Consider the following 18,104-nt stretch of genomic DNA (forward strand, 5'->3'; position numbering starts at 1 on the left):
GCTTTACAATTAATTTTTATTGAAATGTTAGACTAAATCTAGCTCTTCAGATACTTCATAAATCTAGCTCTTTGTATCAAATGATACAAAGAGCTAGATTTATGAAGTATCTGCCTTAAAAATAATTTTAAAAAAACGTTGTCACCCATGTATTCCTTGTCATTTAATTTTATTCATGTATTTAACCTGAGTAAAAATAAATCTTGCCTTATCTCTTCTTAAAATTTAGAGAAACCTTCCATTACCACAAGAATAGATGGCATGTTTTCTCTATAGTTGATTTATGCTTACTAAAATAAAACTTTCTTGTCTCTGATCTAGCTATTATCCTTCAGCTTAAATCCATTTCCTCTAGTACGTCTCTTGAGAAAAATGAAAGATACATATAATGTGCAGTTTGTATAATCCTTTTAAGGCCTTAAAATCCTCGATCAGATCACCATGTCTTGTTCAACCATGGCACAATTACACTGTCTCCTCTTCTAACGATGAGGCGCCTCCTTAGCGAGGTGGGCAGGAGCAGCAGTGCGTAGCACACACTTCTTGATTAGACCTGGGTTCGAGCGTGACCACCAAATACGAAGGATGTGGAAAGGTCAAGAATTGACCACCACATATTCCCAGAGCAATATGGCCTTAGTTGCTAATACTCCTAAAAACCAAAGTCACTTCTAATGATATGACTTTTTGCTTATAACTAATCTTATTGCACTCTATTTTTACTTTCTAACAGATCTTCAATCTTCTGAAAGGGGTTTTGTACTTATATATATTATAAATATTTCTGTTGGCCTAACTAATGCTTTGTGCATTTGAAATAATTACTCCCATTTTTTCTTAATGGAAAAATTTACCTGCATCACAGATAGAACCAGCATTATGTTTTAACTGACATCTTTTGGGTTTTCTAAACTGTTAATTTAAATCAACAATTCCAATCCTTTTTAGCCTGGTGGTGGTGGTGGTTGTGGGTCACCTGAACAGATTACTCTTGAAAATAACAGTCTCATGTTGACTGATAATTAGTATTAAAAATCTGAAATATTTTCTGCCCTCCTGAACATAGGCAAACTTTTACAGCAATGGTATCTGAAGTAATTTTTTAAAGTTTTCACAGAGTAAAAGTTTCAGAGTTTCTCTGCCCTCCACTTTTCGTAACTTTTTGTATGAAGTGTCACTTAACAATTGACTCACCACAAAATTTGGAATTACTTATTTGTTTATAGTTTCAGTAATCTAAAACTATAAGCAAATAAGTTACTGGTCTTTCTTCTCTACTGGTTCAACAAATATCTACATTTTTACCTTAGTTGTTCTTGAAAGATTTATTATTGTTTTCATGTGGTAAAGATGGGAAAACAAAACCTGATATTCTCTCAAAATGGCTACAACTTTGTGGGAGGCAAAATATGTAGTTTCATGTGCTGAAGTTCGAAATAATTTGAAGGACAAAACAAAAATTTGAAATAAGTTTTGAAAAAAAATTTAAAATGGAAATGAACAATGGTATCTAATATATGTATAAATTTTTTAAAAGTATGTGTACGCAAAATGAGCAACAAGGTGTGCACATTTGGCAACTTGAGAAACTGGAAAATGGAAAAAATAGGTTCATGTTTAAAACTTTTTTTTTTTTTTTTAAATTTTCATCAGAATTAATATTTTGTTTTGAAAATAAAAGGTGTGAAATACACAGCATTTTTTAAATAATTCATTTTATTATTTAATTAAAAAGTTTCATAAATTAAGTATTGCAACCAATTAACAAAAGATGAAAAATTTGTATTCTCCAAGTAAAATGCAAAAGAACAAGCAAAGAAAATTTCCAGAAATTAAAATGAAAGTTGGTCAGGTAACCTAGTATCATTTCGAACATTCTTGTTCTTAATTAGTCGGTTTTATAAGTAGCAGTAACAGAGGTGCTTTTCTAAGTGACTCATTTATGACATTTTTGCTTCCATGAATGAGATTAGTTCTTTATTAGCCAGATCTTTCTAATTCAGTGATCAGTTTTATCCTGCTGTCCTATTTAAACAGAAACTCAACTGTTGTCCAAAACGTTGGTTTTCAAATCCCCACAGGCTATCCTGCTATGAATACACTATTTCAGCTTTTTTAGTAACAGTTTCAAACTGTCATATGTTTCTTCTAAATATATAGAATAGGTTACCAGAATTAGGGGGAAAATTGTGGCCAAAATCCTTTTAAGCTTAGTGTAGTACTGTCAATGAAGAACCTCCATTCTGATAGATCATGTAATTTCCAGAGTACAGGGGTGGGCCGTCCCGAGGGTGCAAGGGGTGCACTGCACCTGGGCGGCAACGTTCAAGGGGCGCCTGAAAACCTAAAACTTACATACACATATGAAGAAAATTTTAAAGGGGCACCAGTTTCAATTGGCACCCAGGCGCCACATACCCTAGGAACACTCCTGCCAGAGTATGTACAGTAAACCCCCCGCTATTCGCGGTATCTGTATTTGCGGTTTCGCGTATACGCGATCGCCGATTTAATATAAAATGAAACCTAAAAAAATGTGAATTTTAAAGCGCCGTGAATATTTTCCGCCATAAAAAAACATGGGCGTGGCTAAAATTATCTTTCCCGTTCAAAACAGCGCTCAGTGGGTGTGGGAAGAGGGGTGACAAAATTGCGAGCGTGGATGTTTCTCGCTAATCCTTGTTCAGTATGTGTTATGCGCTTGTCATGGAAGGTTTCGTCATTTGCTTTTAATTTATATGCTTATAAATTGAATAAATTTATCAATTTATAAATTGATATGCTTACAAAAATGATAAATCTACCATTTTGCAGTGTAAAACAGACTTTTTCGTGTGTGTTAACGGAAGAAAGTGACTTTATTGTGGACAAGTTCTTTCTAACTCCTACAAAAATATGGCTACGAATAACAAGAGAAATGTGAAAAGATCAAAGAAGATGATGACATTAGCGAATAAAATTGAGTTATTAGATAAAATTTCTAATGGTGAAAGTGTCTCAGTGGCAAAACATTATAAAATCAATGAGTCAACGGTATGATCAATCAAAAAATCGGAAGAAAAAATCCGCTGTAGTGTCCGTGAAAATGCACTAATTGCTTCAAAAATTTGATCTGTAACTCGTGATGTTAAATTAGAAAAAAATGGAAAAGGCTTTAAATCTGTGGATAGAAGACCGAACTCAAAATAAAATTCCGTTAAGTTCACTCATCATTCGTGAAAAGGCAAAACTCCTTTATCAACACTTTAGCGAAACTGGTGATAGCACTGGCGGGATAAGTTTTTTTGCTAGCAAAGGCGTTGGTTTGAAAGATTTGTTTGAAATATTTATTTGAAATTTCTAATAAATATTACATTTAATATTAAATTGTTTCTTATTTTCATTTTGATGCCATATGCTTGCATTTAACTATGTACTGTCTATGTACATAGTCATATTATGAAGGTACCTATAATACATACATAGACAAAATTTTAGACTAGTTTTTCTTATATATTTAATACTTTGGAACGGAACCCCTTTATTACTATGGGAGCCATAACTCAGTATTCGCGACATTTCTCAGGAACGTAACCCCCGCGAATAGTGGGGGTTTACTGTATTAAGCTGTTTGCATCACTTCAGACTACACAGTATACCTCCTTGAAGTAGAAAAAATACATTTTTTTCTCTATTCTCATACCCATCTCTTAAACTATATAGAAACCTTCCATCTGATTAGTCATTGCCAATATGGATTCTATCAGTGTTTATTAATTGGTGATGTATTGCCTCATCTTTGGGCTGATTAGTAAACACTAGAAGAAAGGGGATGAATCACTTTGATGATTCATTTGTTGTTGATCCTGCTCAGGTTGCTGGCAAACTGAATAAGCATTTCACATTCACATCATGCATGAGGAATTCTTTAGGGAAGTGCATACCAGAAGTTTATCAAACTCTAACGGGAAGGTAAATGATTTTCTAATAACTGAGAGGAACCAGAAGTTTATCAAACTCTAACGGGAAGGTAAATGATTTTCTAATAACTGAGAGGAACGTGGAAGGGAAATTGTTGAAGTTAAACATAAGGAAGCAATTCACAAAGAGATATCAAAGGATGAAATGCATATTTACAGACCTGTTAAATTCTGTTCCAGGGAAAATAATTGAGTTGCTGGTTAATGCAGGACTATCTGGACTGGACCTCAGTTATACTTAAGACACAGAATGGGTATGTTAAGGGGAAATCTTGTTGGACCCGTTTGATATGATACTACGATGCAGTCACAAAGGAACTGAATGCAAAAAATAATTGTGATATCATATACAGTAACTGCTGGTTATAGTGATCACGTTTGCAAATTGAATTTTGATTTTAATAAATGGCAATTCTAATAAGCGAAAATCAATGGATATTATCCACAGGCTATGAAAATAAAATTATAAAGAACGAAATTACACTTTATTACCAATTAAATGATACCTGAAAATTGGATGAATATTATGTACAGGTTAGCAAAATAAAAATAAATTTATATTTACGGTACATAGCTTAATTAATATACATATTCTATATTAATGTTCATTTTTGCAGATAATACAAAAGTTGGCAGGGTTGTTAATGGTGCCAAGTGGTCACTCCAAGCACACGAGGGTACGTGTGCTTGGAGTGACTGCGATTCAAGCCCATGTCTGCTAAATACAGTGCTGTTTCTTGTATTCTTTCAATCTTGTGAATTCTTCTGACCATGTGGTCATCTTGGAGTGTAAACAGAATATTCATTATTATTATTTTTAAATTTAATGACGGTACGCTGCTGCAAGAGGAACTAGAAAAGTTGGGCAGATGGACTGAGAAATGGCAACTGAAGTTTAACGTTGTAAAATGCAAAGTACTGATACAAAAGTTGGCAGGGTTGATATGCTCCTCTGGGGTAGCAGTAACCCCAGAGGAGCATATCTGCTGTGTGGTACTTCACTCAGGGTAGAGAGTGAAAAATAAATCTGTAGGTAATTGTGTAGACAGATATGAAGTTTTCAGAGCAGTGCCAACAGGCTGCCAGATCAGCTTGTGTGGTTTAGTTAATGATATACAGGAATTTTGCTAGCTGGAATGAGGTGATTATCCCATTGTATAAGGCAATGGTCAGGTTACATCTTGAGGACAAGAATACAGGTCTGGAGGCCCCATTTTAGAAAGGATGTAGGGCAGCTGGTACAACTAAAGAGAAGTGCAACAAAATTGGTGACAGGAACAAAGACTTGAGTTCTGCAAATTGAAGCATCTGGAGACTAGTCACATGCAAGTTGATTTGATAGAGTTGTTTTAAGGTTTTTACATTAGCATTAATAGAGGCATATGATGCAGGAAAGCACACTTATACAGCATCAGCCAAAAAAAAACCCCTTCCTATTTCACCAATTCATTCTCTCCAAAAGTTTGTCTAGTTCTTCCTTGAATTTATTTAAGCTATTAACTTCCTCAATGACAGATGAAAATTTGCTTCAGCAATCAACCACCTTCTGGCTAAAGGCAAATTTCTGCATATCTATTCTGCAACTGTCATTCCTCAATTTGAATTTATGCTCCATCAAGTGTGTAATCTGAGCAAGAGGAAGAATCCCATCACAATCAAGCTTGCTCAAACCATTCAAAGCTTTATACACCTCAATCAGATCACCTTGCAGGTGCTTAGTCTCCAGACAGTGAAATTTACAAAACTTAAGCCTTTCTTCGTAAGAGCAACCCTTTGTTCCACTCACCAATCTCGTTGTCCTCCTCTGTACTCATTCCAGCAGCTCTACATTCTTCCTAAAACTAGTCCTCCAAACCTGTGTGCAGTACTCAATGTGTGGCCTAACCATTGCCTTAACAAGGGGATTATCACCTCCTTATCCCTGCTAGCAAAATTCTTGTGTGTATCATTGACAAGACCCCCATGAACTAACATTGCAGCCTGTTTACACTGCTCCAAAAATTGAATATCTCACTGTACCGTTATCCCCAGTTTTTTTTTATTCTCCACTTCCCTGACTATAGTACCACACAGTTGGTATGTTACTCTAGGGTTACTACTACCCATTTGCAGTACTTTGCATTTGTCAGTGTTAAACTTCATTGGATTTGGCAGACTGCAAGTGGAAATGGGCATCGTTGAGATTAGAATTGAGACCACGTATATTTGTGAAATGAATTAGGAAGGGAGGTTTAGATCTTTTCGCAGATAAGCTTGCTCTATTAGTTTGACAATTCATGGTGTATTCAATAGTAAGAAAAAGTTGGTGGGACATGCTGTATGAAGTAGTGAAATTTTTCCCCGCATACACACTACTCAGACTCCCTCCAGTCACTGTCTGGCAGAGTAGAGGTAGCAAGATTATACACTAGCTGATCCGGAAGCCTCCTAGAGAGTTACCAATAGGTTCGGTCCGGTGTACTAACTAGCGGCCGTCCTGTTAACACTGCTTTAGAGCTGTACCCTCGAAATATAAGGAATATTGGATCTCGCCACGATGTTCATCATAACCTCAAAAGTCATCAATCATACTGCATGGTGGAAGAGATAGGGAAGTGTTGACCGGAACTTAGCTCTAGAGACTAAACATGGGTTCCACCACTTCAGGCCTCCAATAAGCAAAGTGGTGGTATTGCACCGGTTGATGAGAGTCATCTACCACCTAGTACTGCCTGGTAACATAGATGGGTGGCATTCCTCCATGTGGTGTGGGTGCCACACCTTGACCCCTGCTTACATTGGTTCACACCTGGGTGGTTACCCACCATATACTTGTGCATGGAGGTTATATCCAGGATTACTAACAGTCCCACCATCGTGAAGGTGCAAGCAGAGGATTTGGCTGTCACAGACCGTCTGGACTTTGCCGAAATTGGGTCCACTTGACTTGAGTGCCGCCCGAATATCAGTTCCATCAGCGTTTTAGACTCCCAGGTAGCAAATACAGCTTGTCTGGCATATCTGAGAGAATGTCTGTGACAACCTCAAGGACCACGTTGAATGATCAAGTTGGATGAATAATGAAGTTTCCAGATTACTTGAGCAGAAAAAGATGGCATAGAAAAGTTACAGAGCAATAAAAAGTACTGAAGCTTGTAACAGCTACAAATTGATCTGTAATAATGCAACAGTAAAGGTTAGGTTGGCAAAGGCAGATTATGAAAAAATTCTGGTAAAGAGAGCGAAGTGTGGGGATAAGGAATTCTTCTCATATGTAAATGCAAAGAAGAGAAAGACAAACCAGATTGGACTTTTATATAATGGACGTGTCATTATGTCAATGAGAAATATGGGAGTGAATTTGAAAAATATGTAATTAATGATATTGAAATTTCACATGATTATTTAACCCGGTCTAAGTCCGCCCTGTTTTTGTCTAATTTTTAACCCTAACTCAAAAGTTGCTCCCCCCGAAGAAAACTAATAATTTTCATAATTTCTACTCAATTTACAAAATCGAAACTCTCAATATACATAAACAGAACTATATTCTTTGATTTCCTACCTTTATCGCTCAGCAAAAACTATTAATTCACTCTAAAACAGCAAAAATGTACGATCACATTTCAATTTACTAAATTTTGATGTCGGCAAAACAAGATCCAAGCTTTGAAAATAAAACGCGTTACAGCATTAGTTCAAAAATTCGCGCGTCAGCTCGGCGCCTCTGGCTAAAACGAATCAACGCACGCAGAGAGATAATTGACTGGTCAAGCTTACGTCATTAGCGTTACCAAGGTGATCCAAGGAGAAAATGAAACTGTAAACAACTTTCGTGGAAAACAAACAGTTGAGCATCATTATTTGCGAACACTAATTTGCATGGCTCACTCACAACAGTTGCTTTATTGCTTTTTGTAATTGTTGTACGAAAGAATTGCAACGAATTGGTTTTGAAAAACTAAAATATTGCATTTCCTTTCTTCAATATGTATTATCTACTAAAAAAAATCAAGGAAATTCATCTACTGGAAGCTATACTGGAAACGGAAAGAAAAAAAACTGATCACTACAATGCGCATTTCATAAAAAAAAAGTTCGCTTTATTGTAATTGTTTCTAGAGGACTAAATCGGAACAGCAGTTTCATGGATGTATATTTGATCTTCTTACGAAATTTCAAGAAAATATTTCTATTCATAGCTGCGTTATAAACTTCGAAAACTGATATCGAAGGAACTTCACATGCATCTCACCTGTTGTACAAACGAAAAAAAATGCGCAGCTAGTAACAGATTGTGAGAACAATCCATTACTCGTAGTGAGGGATTGGGAAATTGTAAGTAATTGTTATTGAATACTTCAATATTTCCTTGATATGCATTTGATATCATCAAAAAATTTCCAGAGAAAAATTGAATTTTCATTATCACACAACGCCCGAAAAATTCACCATAAAATGTCATGTGTTTCAATGTTTGAATTCCATTCTGAGCTGCAAATGTAATTTCACTTCTCTTGCGCTGACAGAGTAGCCGTTCACCGAATGAAGAAAAACAGGGTTCATTTTCATGAAATTTCCAATTCCCTCCTTTCACTTGAGGGAAAAAAAATTCCTTAGGGGAGGGAGTCCACCCTTTCTAGTCCGACCCTGGAGGGAGAGAGAGAGAGAGAGAGAGAGAGAGAAATAAAAAATACCCTTTTGGTGGGGAGAAGGCCAAGAGATTGTCAAAGGTCCAGAGTGCTAACTTTCATTTATTTTATTTATTATTATTTATTTTATTTTATTATATTATTATTATTTTTTTTTTTTATCTTGTGTTGTTCTAGCAATCCATCCTGGATTGGGGCTTCCCTGGGCCGGGATAGTGCTTCTCCTCTTTTCTCCTTCCCTCTCTTCATCTTATACAAGTTTTTCTTTCCTCCCTGGGAAACTTTTTTTTTTGGCTGATGCTGCATAAGCTGATACACTTGCTTTCTTGCATCACATGCCACTACTACTACTAGTAGTTCCCCAGGGAGGAGGGCGTGCAGTTAGTAGGGGAGATCTTGCCCTCCTGCTAGGGACGAGTACCTGGAGGCAGTCGTCCAGGTGATCGCTGCTTCCAGGTAGCCAGAATGCCCAAATACAACATCACAATACAGAACACACACATAAGCTCACAAAGTTTTTCTTTCCTGTCACTTTCTCGCGTGCGGGATGAAAAATTTTTTTCTCTCTCTCTTGCCTTCCTTTTCATCTGTCTTCATCCAACATGGGATATTCCTAAGCGGGATGATTTTTTTTTTTTTTCACGACACACACTGGCCTTACCCTGACAATGCGTAAAAACTGAACAGAGCAACGAGGCCGAGATGAACTTTTGTTCTAGGAGCCGCCCATACAAAAACAAAAAATAAATGAAGAAAATAAATAATAATAATAAAAAAAAAAAAAAACAGCATTGCAGCTCTAAGTCAGCTTCATCCTAGGATGCCGAAACTGCAATTGTTTTAGAGAACAATATTTTGCATTTTTACTTTCTAACATTATTTTGCATTATAGCTCTGTTACAATATTTTGCTTCGTTTCTTTATATTATTGCTGTAGGAAATGATATCGGTGTGCACGACGTTTCGTCACAGATGCTGGAGTTCTAATTAGTCAGTTCATCCTAGGATGCGGAAGTACTAATTAGTCCGATTTTGGTCTGGCGCGCATTTGAAAAATCCACATTGCTTTACTGCAATTGTTTTAGGGAACAATATTTTGCATTTTTACCCTAGAGAGAGAGAAAAATAAAAGTATTTTTTCTTTTTTGTGAGAAGCAGGCCAGGAGGTTGTCAAAGGTCCAAAGCTAACTACTTGGCAATGTTATAATAAATGAAATCCAAATCTTTTTCAATTTTAGAAAAAATAGTGTAATTATTAGTAAACAATATTATATTATTACGTGTATGAAATGCAAGTAATTTATAAATAAACAATGTTATCATGAATAATGTTTGTGTTCAGTGTATTCCTGTGCTGTGCTATTGAATTGCAATATGCAATGTTGCAAGTGAAAGTTTTGTTCCACAGAATGGTTGTTTCCTCTTACCGAGTTTTATCTGAAAAGATAATGCTTTCCAAAATCTGATTGCGTTCTCTTTTTTATTTTTGATTAGGGTATACTATTTTTTTTTATTTGTCTCTTGTTTATGACATTCTAATGGCTGTAATTTATTGATATTTTCTACCAAAAAAAAAAGAAAAAAAAGTAAATTTTGGCTTGTCATATTTTTAACACAGCAAAGCAAAATGAAGTTCAAATAAATATCTTTATTTTTATAATAATATGTTAACACTCATATTTACATTCAGCATAAAACATAATAGTAGAACTGAAACTAAGCTGGTATATGGTTCATCAATACATATTTACATTCTGCGTATAACACAAATAGTGCCCAGGTAAAAACAAATCAGATGGCAGCAGTTGGTGTTTGTCCAATAGATCAGCATCTTTCGAAAACAAGAGAAGCAAAGTTCTGAAAGGTGGAATGAATTTCCGTGTTTTCCACAAGATGATGTTCCAATCCAGGTTGAAAATCTCTAACACAATTTTTTTTCTCAAGTCCTCATAAATGTCACAGTCAAATAACACATGCTGTCACTCTTCACGTTGTCCGCAAGAGCAGAAGTTAGTATGAAAAAGTCCGAATTTGCACAGTTTATCGTTTAGCGACAGTGTCCAGTGGTGAGATATGACTTCTGCATCGATAGGGAGAACCATTATCTTCTGCCTTTATCCGTTAGGTAGGTAACCTCTGGAGAAAACTTTCTAGTAACCTGCGCGGTCAGCGATATGTCCCATTGTGTCTGTCATAAGGTAGAAAGTTTGTTCCTGTTGTTTTTCTTCTCACCTTAGATGTTATGATTTTTCATGTTGATTCTAATATCAAAGAAGTCGGTTGGAATTGCTTGTTTTCAATCTGTAACACAACCATCTGTAAACTACGTAAAGATCTAGTGGAATAGATCCTGCCAGCACTTGAAGAGCTGATAAAACTGTACAATAGGCACGCATCAGGGCTAGCAGTATGCTCCTTTTTATAGAAATTAATTTTTTTTTGAAATGTTTTATTCTGTAACCTCTGAAACCAGACTCCAGCGCTGAAGGTTACAATAGGGATGCCTTATTGAAACTTCAGCATCCACTGATGAAGATGACTGCCCAGAAAGTGAACATCACAACAGTACAAACAAAGCGTGACTATATCGGAAAGAATAGTCACCGAATGAAGAAAAACTGCTGGCCTCTAAAATATCCACACAGCCCAGAACATTATATGTCATCTGCCAGGTACAAGGGCTGCAGCAAGAACACCAATCTCTATAGGATTGTCCTTTCGATAATGTAATGTTAACCCAGATAGTGGTGATTCACGCCAGATGTTAGAAGAACAGATAACAATGAAATTAGCTTTCTAACAAACATTTTAGGAACGTATCATGCAGCAAGTTAAAACTTGGAAAATATGTGGAATAATAATGGTTGGTCCGAAGTAACAGACTCAAAAGAGAAAGAAACAGACCGATTAGCAGCATTTACAGATTTTTTGGTATTTGTTTTTAGATAGATGCCGAAGAAATTACATAGTGCTGTAATATCCTGAAGATAAACAGCTAGTTTCATTCAACGATAAATGTTCTTTTTTTCCCGAATACGTACCAGTAAAATAGCAAAATGTGAACTGCATACTACATTATGCTATGCAAATATGATTTTATGCACAAAGAATATGGAGATTTATGTTGAAAGACAACAGCCAGACAACTTTTCAAGAACGTCCGGATGTGATGAATCAGCTTGTTTGCCCTATTGAAGAAACTAATCACAATATGCTCCTATAACAACTGGTTCTAGCGTTGTCTTTGACTACTAAAATTTTACGAGGAAACACTGTTTGTTGGCTCGCTGAAAAAAAAAGAAAAGAGAACTGCCAGCTGAATATCACAAAAAAAACCAGAAATGTGCTCCCACACAACCCACTTTGACAGCTCTATAGATAGCAACGGTGGTGACAGTAGAAAGCCAGAAATTACGCTTCAATATGATCGAATGTGGAATAGACTCATAGGATGAAATGTGATCTACTTCATGTCTCAGGAAAGCAGAAAATGACCAATGGCGTTTTTTTTTTTTTTTTTTTTTTGGATTCCTGACATTTCAGGAATTAATACCATAAACAACCCGCAGAACAAAAATCCAGAAGTGAATAATACACACGAAGAGCTTCTCATAGAGATTGGCATCAGTAGTGAATCACACAACTCTAAAAAAGAGTAGCCATTCGGTCTCTGCCAAAACTACTTCATGTAAAAGCTGCAGAAGTACAGTTGCATCCAGCCAAAAGAAGATTTCTGATCCTTCTGAAGTGTACACACCTAACCAAGAAGCTATGCTAATACTAATATAATCCCTAAATGAATTAAAAAAAAAAAAATTAACTTGTCAATCTAATCTCTAGCAATAAAAATAATGAGCTATGTTTAGCTAATCTCTAGCTAAATAAGGAAGATGTGGTAACCTAAACCTAAATGAATAAAAAAAGATGTGTCAACTTAATCTCTACGTTAATAAAAAAATAAATAAATGTTCTAATGTAATCCTAAACAAATAAAAATTAAATAAATGCTAATGTAATTCTAAACGAATAAAAAAAAAACTGTGCTAATGTAATTCTAAACGAATAAAAAAAACTGTGCTAGTGTAATCCTAAAAAAATGAAAAGTTATAAATATTGTAAATTTAATTTCTAACTGAATAAAAAAGTGTGCAAATTGCCATTAGTAAACCGAACTGAATGAAAAAGTTGTATTAGTCTTATTCCTAAATGAATATATATCTGTAATAGTGTAATCCCTAAATGAATATGAAGAAGCTGTATCGAGCTAATTTCTAAATTAATTAAAATAAAAAAAAAATCTGAACTTATCTGCTTGAATAATGAAAAGCGATGCTGAATTCTAAATATAAACTAAATCTACTTTGTCATAATGTACAAGTGCACCAGGAAGATAGAATAAAACTAAGGCCTTCTGCATTATGTTGCTCAAACTAACTTGCAAGAAACACCCCACTTCTGAAAGAATGTCTCATAAGAAGTGACCTGCTGAAAAAGTTGTAGTAGCGACACACACACACATTTGTAGACTATTTTATTTAGCTGTACTGTTTTATATTAGCATACATAATTTTTGCTACGTTTGTGTATCTAAATATACATATAAATTATGTATGCTAATATAAAGCAGTTTAGCTAAATAAAAAAAGCCAACTTGATAAGTGTGTATTTTTAGTCATCACTGTCACTACTTTGAACATTTTCTTTAGGTATCTTCCCAAAACATAATTCACAGACAGTCTTCGAGTGCTCCTTACAAACTCGTTCTAAACATGCTTCGCAGAATTTCTTTGTTTTACGATCTTTCTTCCTGGGACACTTGTAACATCTACCTGGCTTAGGTGGACACTGTTGGGAAGGTCCAGGAATTTCTTCTGGTGGAATACAAGCATATTTCGCTGCTTTCGCACGAAGATATTTTGGAAGAGTTACCGTGGCCGCTCTTTTACGGAGCTGTGGATTCACTAAACTTTTTCCAATCTCTGCGAGAAACTCGCTTCGAGGGAGTCTCACTTCTGGATTATTGCTACGGAAAATAGCCAAGGCATTTATTCCAGCAATGTTCAAAATCCTGTGGAAAAGTACCATTGGCCACCTTCTGGTTTTCCGATAAGTAGTATACGTTCCACACATTTCATCCAAGACATCAACTCCACCTTTGGTCATATTATAAAACGTAATAATTTCCGGCTTTCTTTTGTCGCCACTGTCAGGATCTATAGTATCGTCGTGGTGCTTAGTCGATATTAGGATCACATTTCTGGTTTTTTTTGGTACATAGGATACAACTGTGGTCTGATCTTGGAATGCGAACAAACTACTAGTCGGCTCGCGTTCCTTCACATTGACCAATTCAGCTGGTAGCTCACGTTTATTTTTTCTTAGTGTGCCAACAAGAGTAATGTTTTTTTGTAGTAATTTAGAAGCCAGAGGCACACTGGAGAACCAATTGTCTGTGGTCAAATTACGGTTGGTTCCTTCAATTGGGCGAACAAGCCACATCACCACATCGAGGGGCGAATTTGACAGGGCATATGGCCCAGAAGGTTGTCTCCCCACATAAACTTCCATATTGAATGTGAAACACATCTTAGCATCGGCTAATGTAAATATTTTCAGTCCATATTTTGCCGGTTTACTTGGGATGTATTGAAGGAATGAGCATCTACCCCTGAATGGCACTAATTGTTCATCTACAGTTACATACTCCGAAAGTGAGTAAAATCTCTGGCATCTCTCCAAAAACATGAAAAAAATTTCACGAAACGCTGCAAGTCGGTCCAATTCTTTTCTAATGTGTCTATCACTCTTGCTATCGAATCGCATAACCCGAAGGAGGAATGAAAACCTCTTATGGGTCATAACCGATGAGAGCAATTCCGAACCAAGTCCATCTTTACGCCACATATGTTCTGCGTTTATCCCTGCTAGCCCAGACATTCCTGCCAATATTAAAATACCTATCAAAGCTCTCATTTCATCGTTATCTGTTCTTCTAGCATCCTTGGCCAACGAAAAATTAGAAGATATTTTATCAACATATTCGTTAGTATGTTTCACTATATGGGTTATCATTTCATTATCGAAAAATAATAAAAAACAATCAATTGGTGATTTGGCGGACTTACCTGCAGCCTTCACACCTGGTAAATGAATAATGTTACCTCGAGCTGCGCGAATATTTAGACGAGGGGCAACTTTCCTCCACACCGTGCTTTTATCCTTCCCGATATATACATCCTCCTCCAGCTGCTCCCAGTCGCTGTCACTGCCATCGCTTGTCTCCGTGCTACTCCGATGGTCCAATTCCTCACAGAAGGAGCTATCATCTTCTGATGATGACTGCTCATCAGCTGCCCTTTCTTCATAATTCCCTTCTAAGTAACTCCTATGCATTTTCTAAGGTAAATCTGAAATCTAAATATGAAAATAAGTCTGAAATCTAAATGTGAAATATCAACGGTTGTCACTACTTAAATTGAAGTTCTCGCGTTGCGCAGAAGCAAGAAATGTGGAAAATCCGTTGAGCCCCCCCCCCTCAACTCTTTCTTGTAGTGAAAATAATTTGTTTGAGTGGAGTATGTGTTTTCGCCTTCTACATATGTATAATTGTGAAAACTTCTTTGCGGTAAATTCAGCAAATAGTAGTCAATAATCCCTCTGGAAATATTGAAAGTGTTTCATTCTAACCTTACAGTAAGATCAAACTATAGTACAGTAATCCTTTATTGCATGGAAATTAGTTGTCATCTACAAACGATGTCAGGACAGTAACAATAAACCTATGCAGTCAGAACAGGTGTTTTGTTCTGAGAGTCTGTTGAGTAGAATCAAAGAGGAAGTTACCATTCAAGTTACCGCCAGTAATTTGTTACGGTAGGGGAGATCAAAATCTTACCGTAATATCAAACCAAAGTACAGTAATCTTTTTTGCATGGTAGTAGTTGTCATCTATAAATAATGTCAGGAACAGTAATCCCTCTGGAAATATTGAAAGTGTTTCATTCTAACCTTACGGTAAGATCAAACTATAGTACAGTAATCCTTTATTGCATGGAAATTAGTTGTCATCTACAAACGATGTCAGGACAGTAACAATAAACCTATGCAGTTAGAACAGGTGTTTTGTTCTGAGTTTCTTGCAGTAAAATCAAAGAGGAAGTTACTCTTCATGTCACCGCAAGTAATTCGTTACGGTAGGGGAACATAAACTGTCTTCTGTTCGACAGATATCAGTATTTGCAATATTCCCAAAGGGAAATAATTTCAGCTTAGAAGGGACAATGGACGGCATTCAATCCCCTTTTCGTCAATTGGATATACTAGCCATAAATATATTGGAAGCTGGATTATACATTTCAAACATCACTTGAATACAAATGACTACACAGTTACTTTGGACTGATCTGATGTCTTCGGGTAAAATCAGTCTTTTTGTTGTAATTTTCCCAAATGTAATTGTATTCAAACAATTTTCCCAAATTGTTTGAATACAATCACATTTGATTTTACAAAATACAATTACAAAAAAAATATTCCTTGTGTTCAAACAATTTTCCCAAATTGTTTGAACACAGGAATATTTTTTTATTTCCAATGTGTATTTTACTATCGTATTTCCTTTCTTCAATATGTATTTCAATACATATTGTAATAATTTACATATTGTAAATTTCTTCAATACATATCGAAGAAATTACAATACATATTCTGTGTACTGACACAAAATCAAGAAAATTCAACTGAAAGCCACAGTAGAAACGAAAAAGAAGAAAAACACTTTGCTGTACTATTGTTTTAGGGAACAGTATTTAGCATTTTTACTTTCTAACAATATTTCACATTATTGCTCTGTTACAATGTTTTGCTTTGTTGCTTTACGTTATTGTTGTAGCGAACAATATCGTGCACGACATTTCATCACAGATGCTGGAATTCTAATTAGTCAGTTCATCCTAGGATGCGGAATTACTAATTAGTCCGATTTTGGTCTGGCGCTCATTTGATAAAAAATCCAGAATAATTCCTCTGGAAATATTAGCTAGTGAACTGCATTATAAATTTCAAACATCGCTGTATTGCTTATCCTTTGAGTGACCGCGTGTTTTCGCCTTTTATTGTAGACACTTTTTTCCAGTCAGTAAAATCATTATTATACCTATAAAGTAATTCATTATGTTGGGGCAAACCGTTTTTGCTACTAATTGATGTAGCACTTTTGAATTTCGCAAAGTGGATTATTTGAACACAACATACATTAGAAGGTCGGTAAAAGAGTTGATAATTGATGGGCAGCATTCCGACAAACAAATTTTCTGTTTATATTCCGTGATGGTCAGAGATCCCGAAATATAGAGAGAGGGAGGGAGGGAGGGAGAGAGAGAATACAAGAAACCGCACTGACTCATCTGCCAAAAACCACAGTAAAAGTGTTGGGGAGTAAGTCTATTTGTCAGCGGAGTTTATCTGTTTATTGCAGCTCAGAACAACTTTATGACCGTGGATAGTGAATTTATTCGGCTTCTGAACTTCTCCCTTTGCAATGACATCAAAGCGTAACAAGCAAATATCTTCTAACAATACTTTTTGAGCACACGTTAGTCGTAATCTGTTAGCTTTTGTATTGTTAGAAATATTGCAGTTTTGTGAACAATACACATTTCAAAAAAGAACGTTATTCATAGCGGATGATTTTTTTTTCTTTTGATGCACCAGTTTTCAAAGTTTATAACGCAGCTAAAAACAGATATTTTCTCGAAATTTGGTTAGAAGATCAAACCCAGGAAACTGCTGTTCCGATATTGTTTACTAAAAACAATTACAATAAAGCAAAAAATTTTTTTATCAAATGCGCATTGCAGTGTTATCAGTTTTACACCAGTTTTTTCCGTTTCCAACAGATGAATTTCCTTGATCTTCTGTTCGTAGGAGCAATACGCGTTGAAGATAGGAAATACGATCTGTTCACCTTTGATAAACTGTTATTATTACTGTATCGCTGTATTGCTTCTTAGGTCAAAAACAGTAGCTCCCCGACCGTCTTTTGTTTATTTACACTTCTCCCTTCTGACTCCATGCGAGGGACGAGGTCACGTGATTTATACTTCCCACGCGTCGCTGGTATTCAGGCGGAGTTGTTTATCTGAACTGCTACTCTCTGTGAAAAGAAATTCGCGTGCTTCACACCAAGAAACGAATCAAATGTCGGGTTTCATAAGCTCTAGGCTAATTAGGGTGGGGATAAAAAAATTAATTGAAAAGGCCTAAAAAAATGCATACTTGATGTCACATTTTTGTCATTTGCGTGAAATTCAATAGAAGGTTTTGAAAATTTAAGTGGGAAAATTCAAGAAAACAGTTCTGGCTCCAACTATAGCGAGTTTCAGCTTTGTAATTAGAGTAAAAAATATAGAATTAACTTTCTGAACCCAGTTGGGGTTGGAACGTACCCCAGCGGACGGGAATAAGGAAAGGGACTGGGAATAAGGACTGGGAAGCAGCGAGTGAGTGCGTGCGT

At 35.9% G+C, this 18,104-nt stretch overlaps 1 protein-coding gene across 3 annotated transcripts in view; it reads left to right on the forward strand.

The window, feature by feature from the left end:
• The window catches only part of LOC150091200 (histidine protein methyltransferase 1 homolog), a 132,104-nt gene that overhangs the window by 52,770 nt on the left and 61,230 nt on the right, over window positions 1-18,104 (forward strand). The window lies entirely within an intron of this gene.

This window comes from Mastigoproctus giganteus, chromosome 1, assembly GCF_048544385.1.
Source record: "Mastigoproctus giganteus isolate SK-2022 chromosome 1, ASM4854438v1, whole genome shotgun sequence".
Taxonomy (NCBI): Eukaryota; Metazoa; Arthropoda; class Arachnida; order Uropygi; family Thelyphonidae; genus Mastigoproctus; species Mastigoproctus giganteus.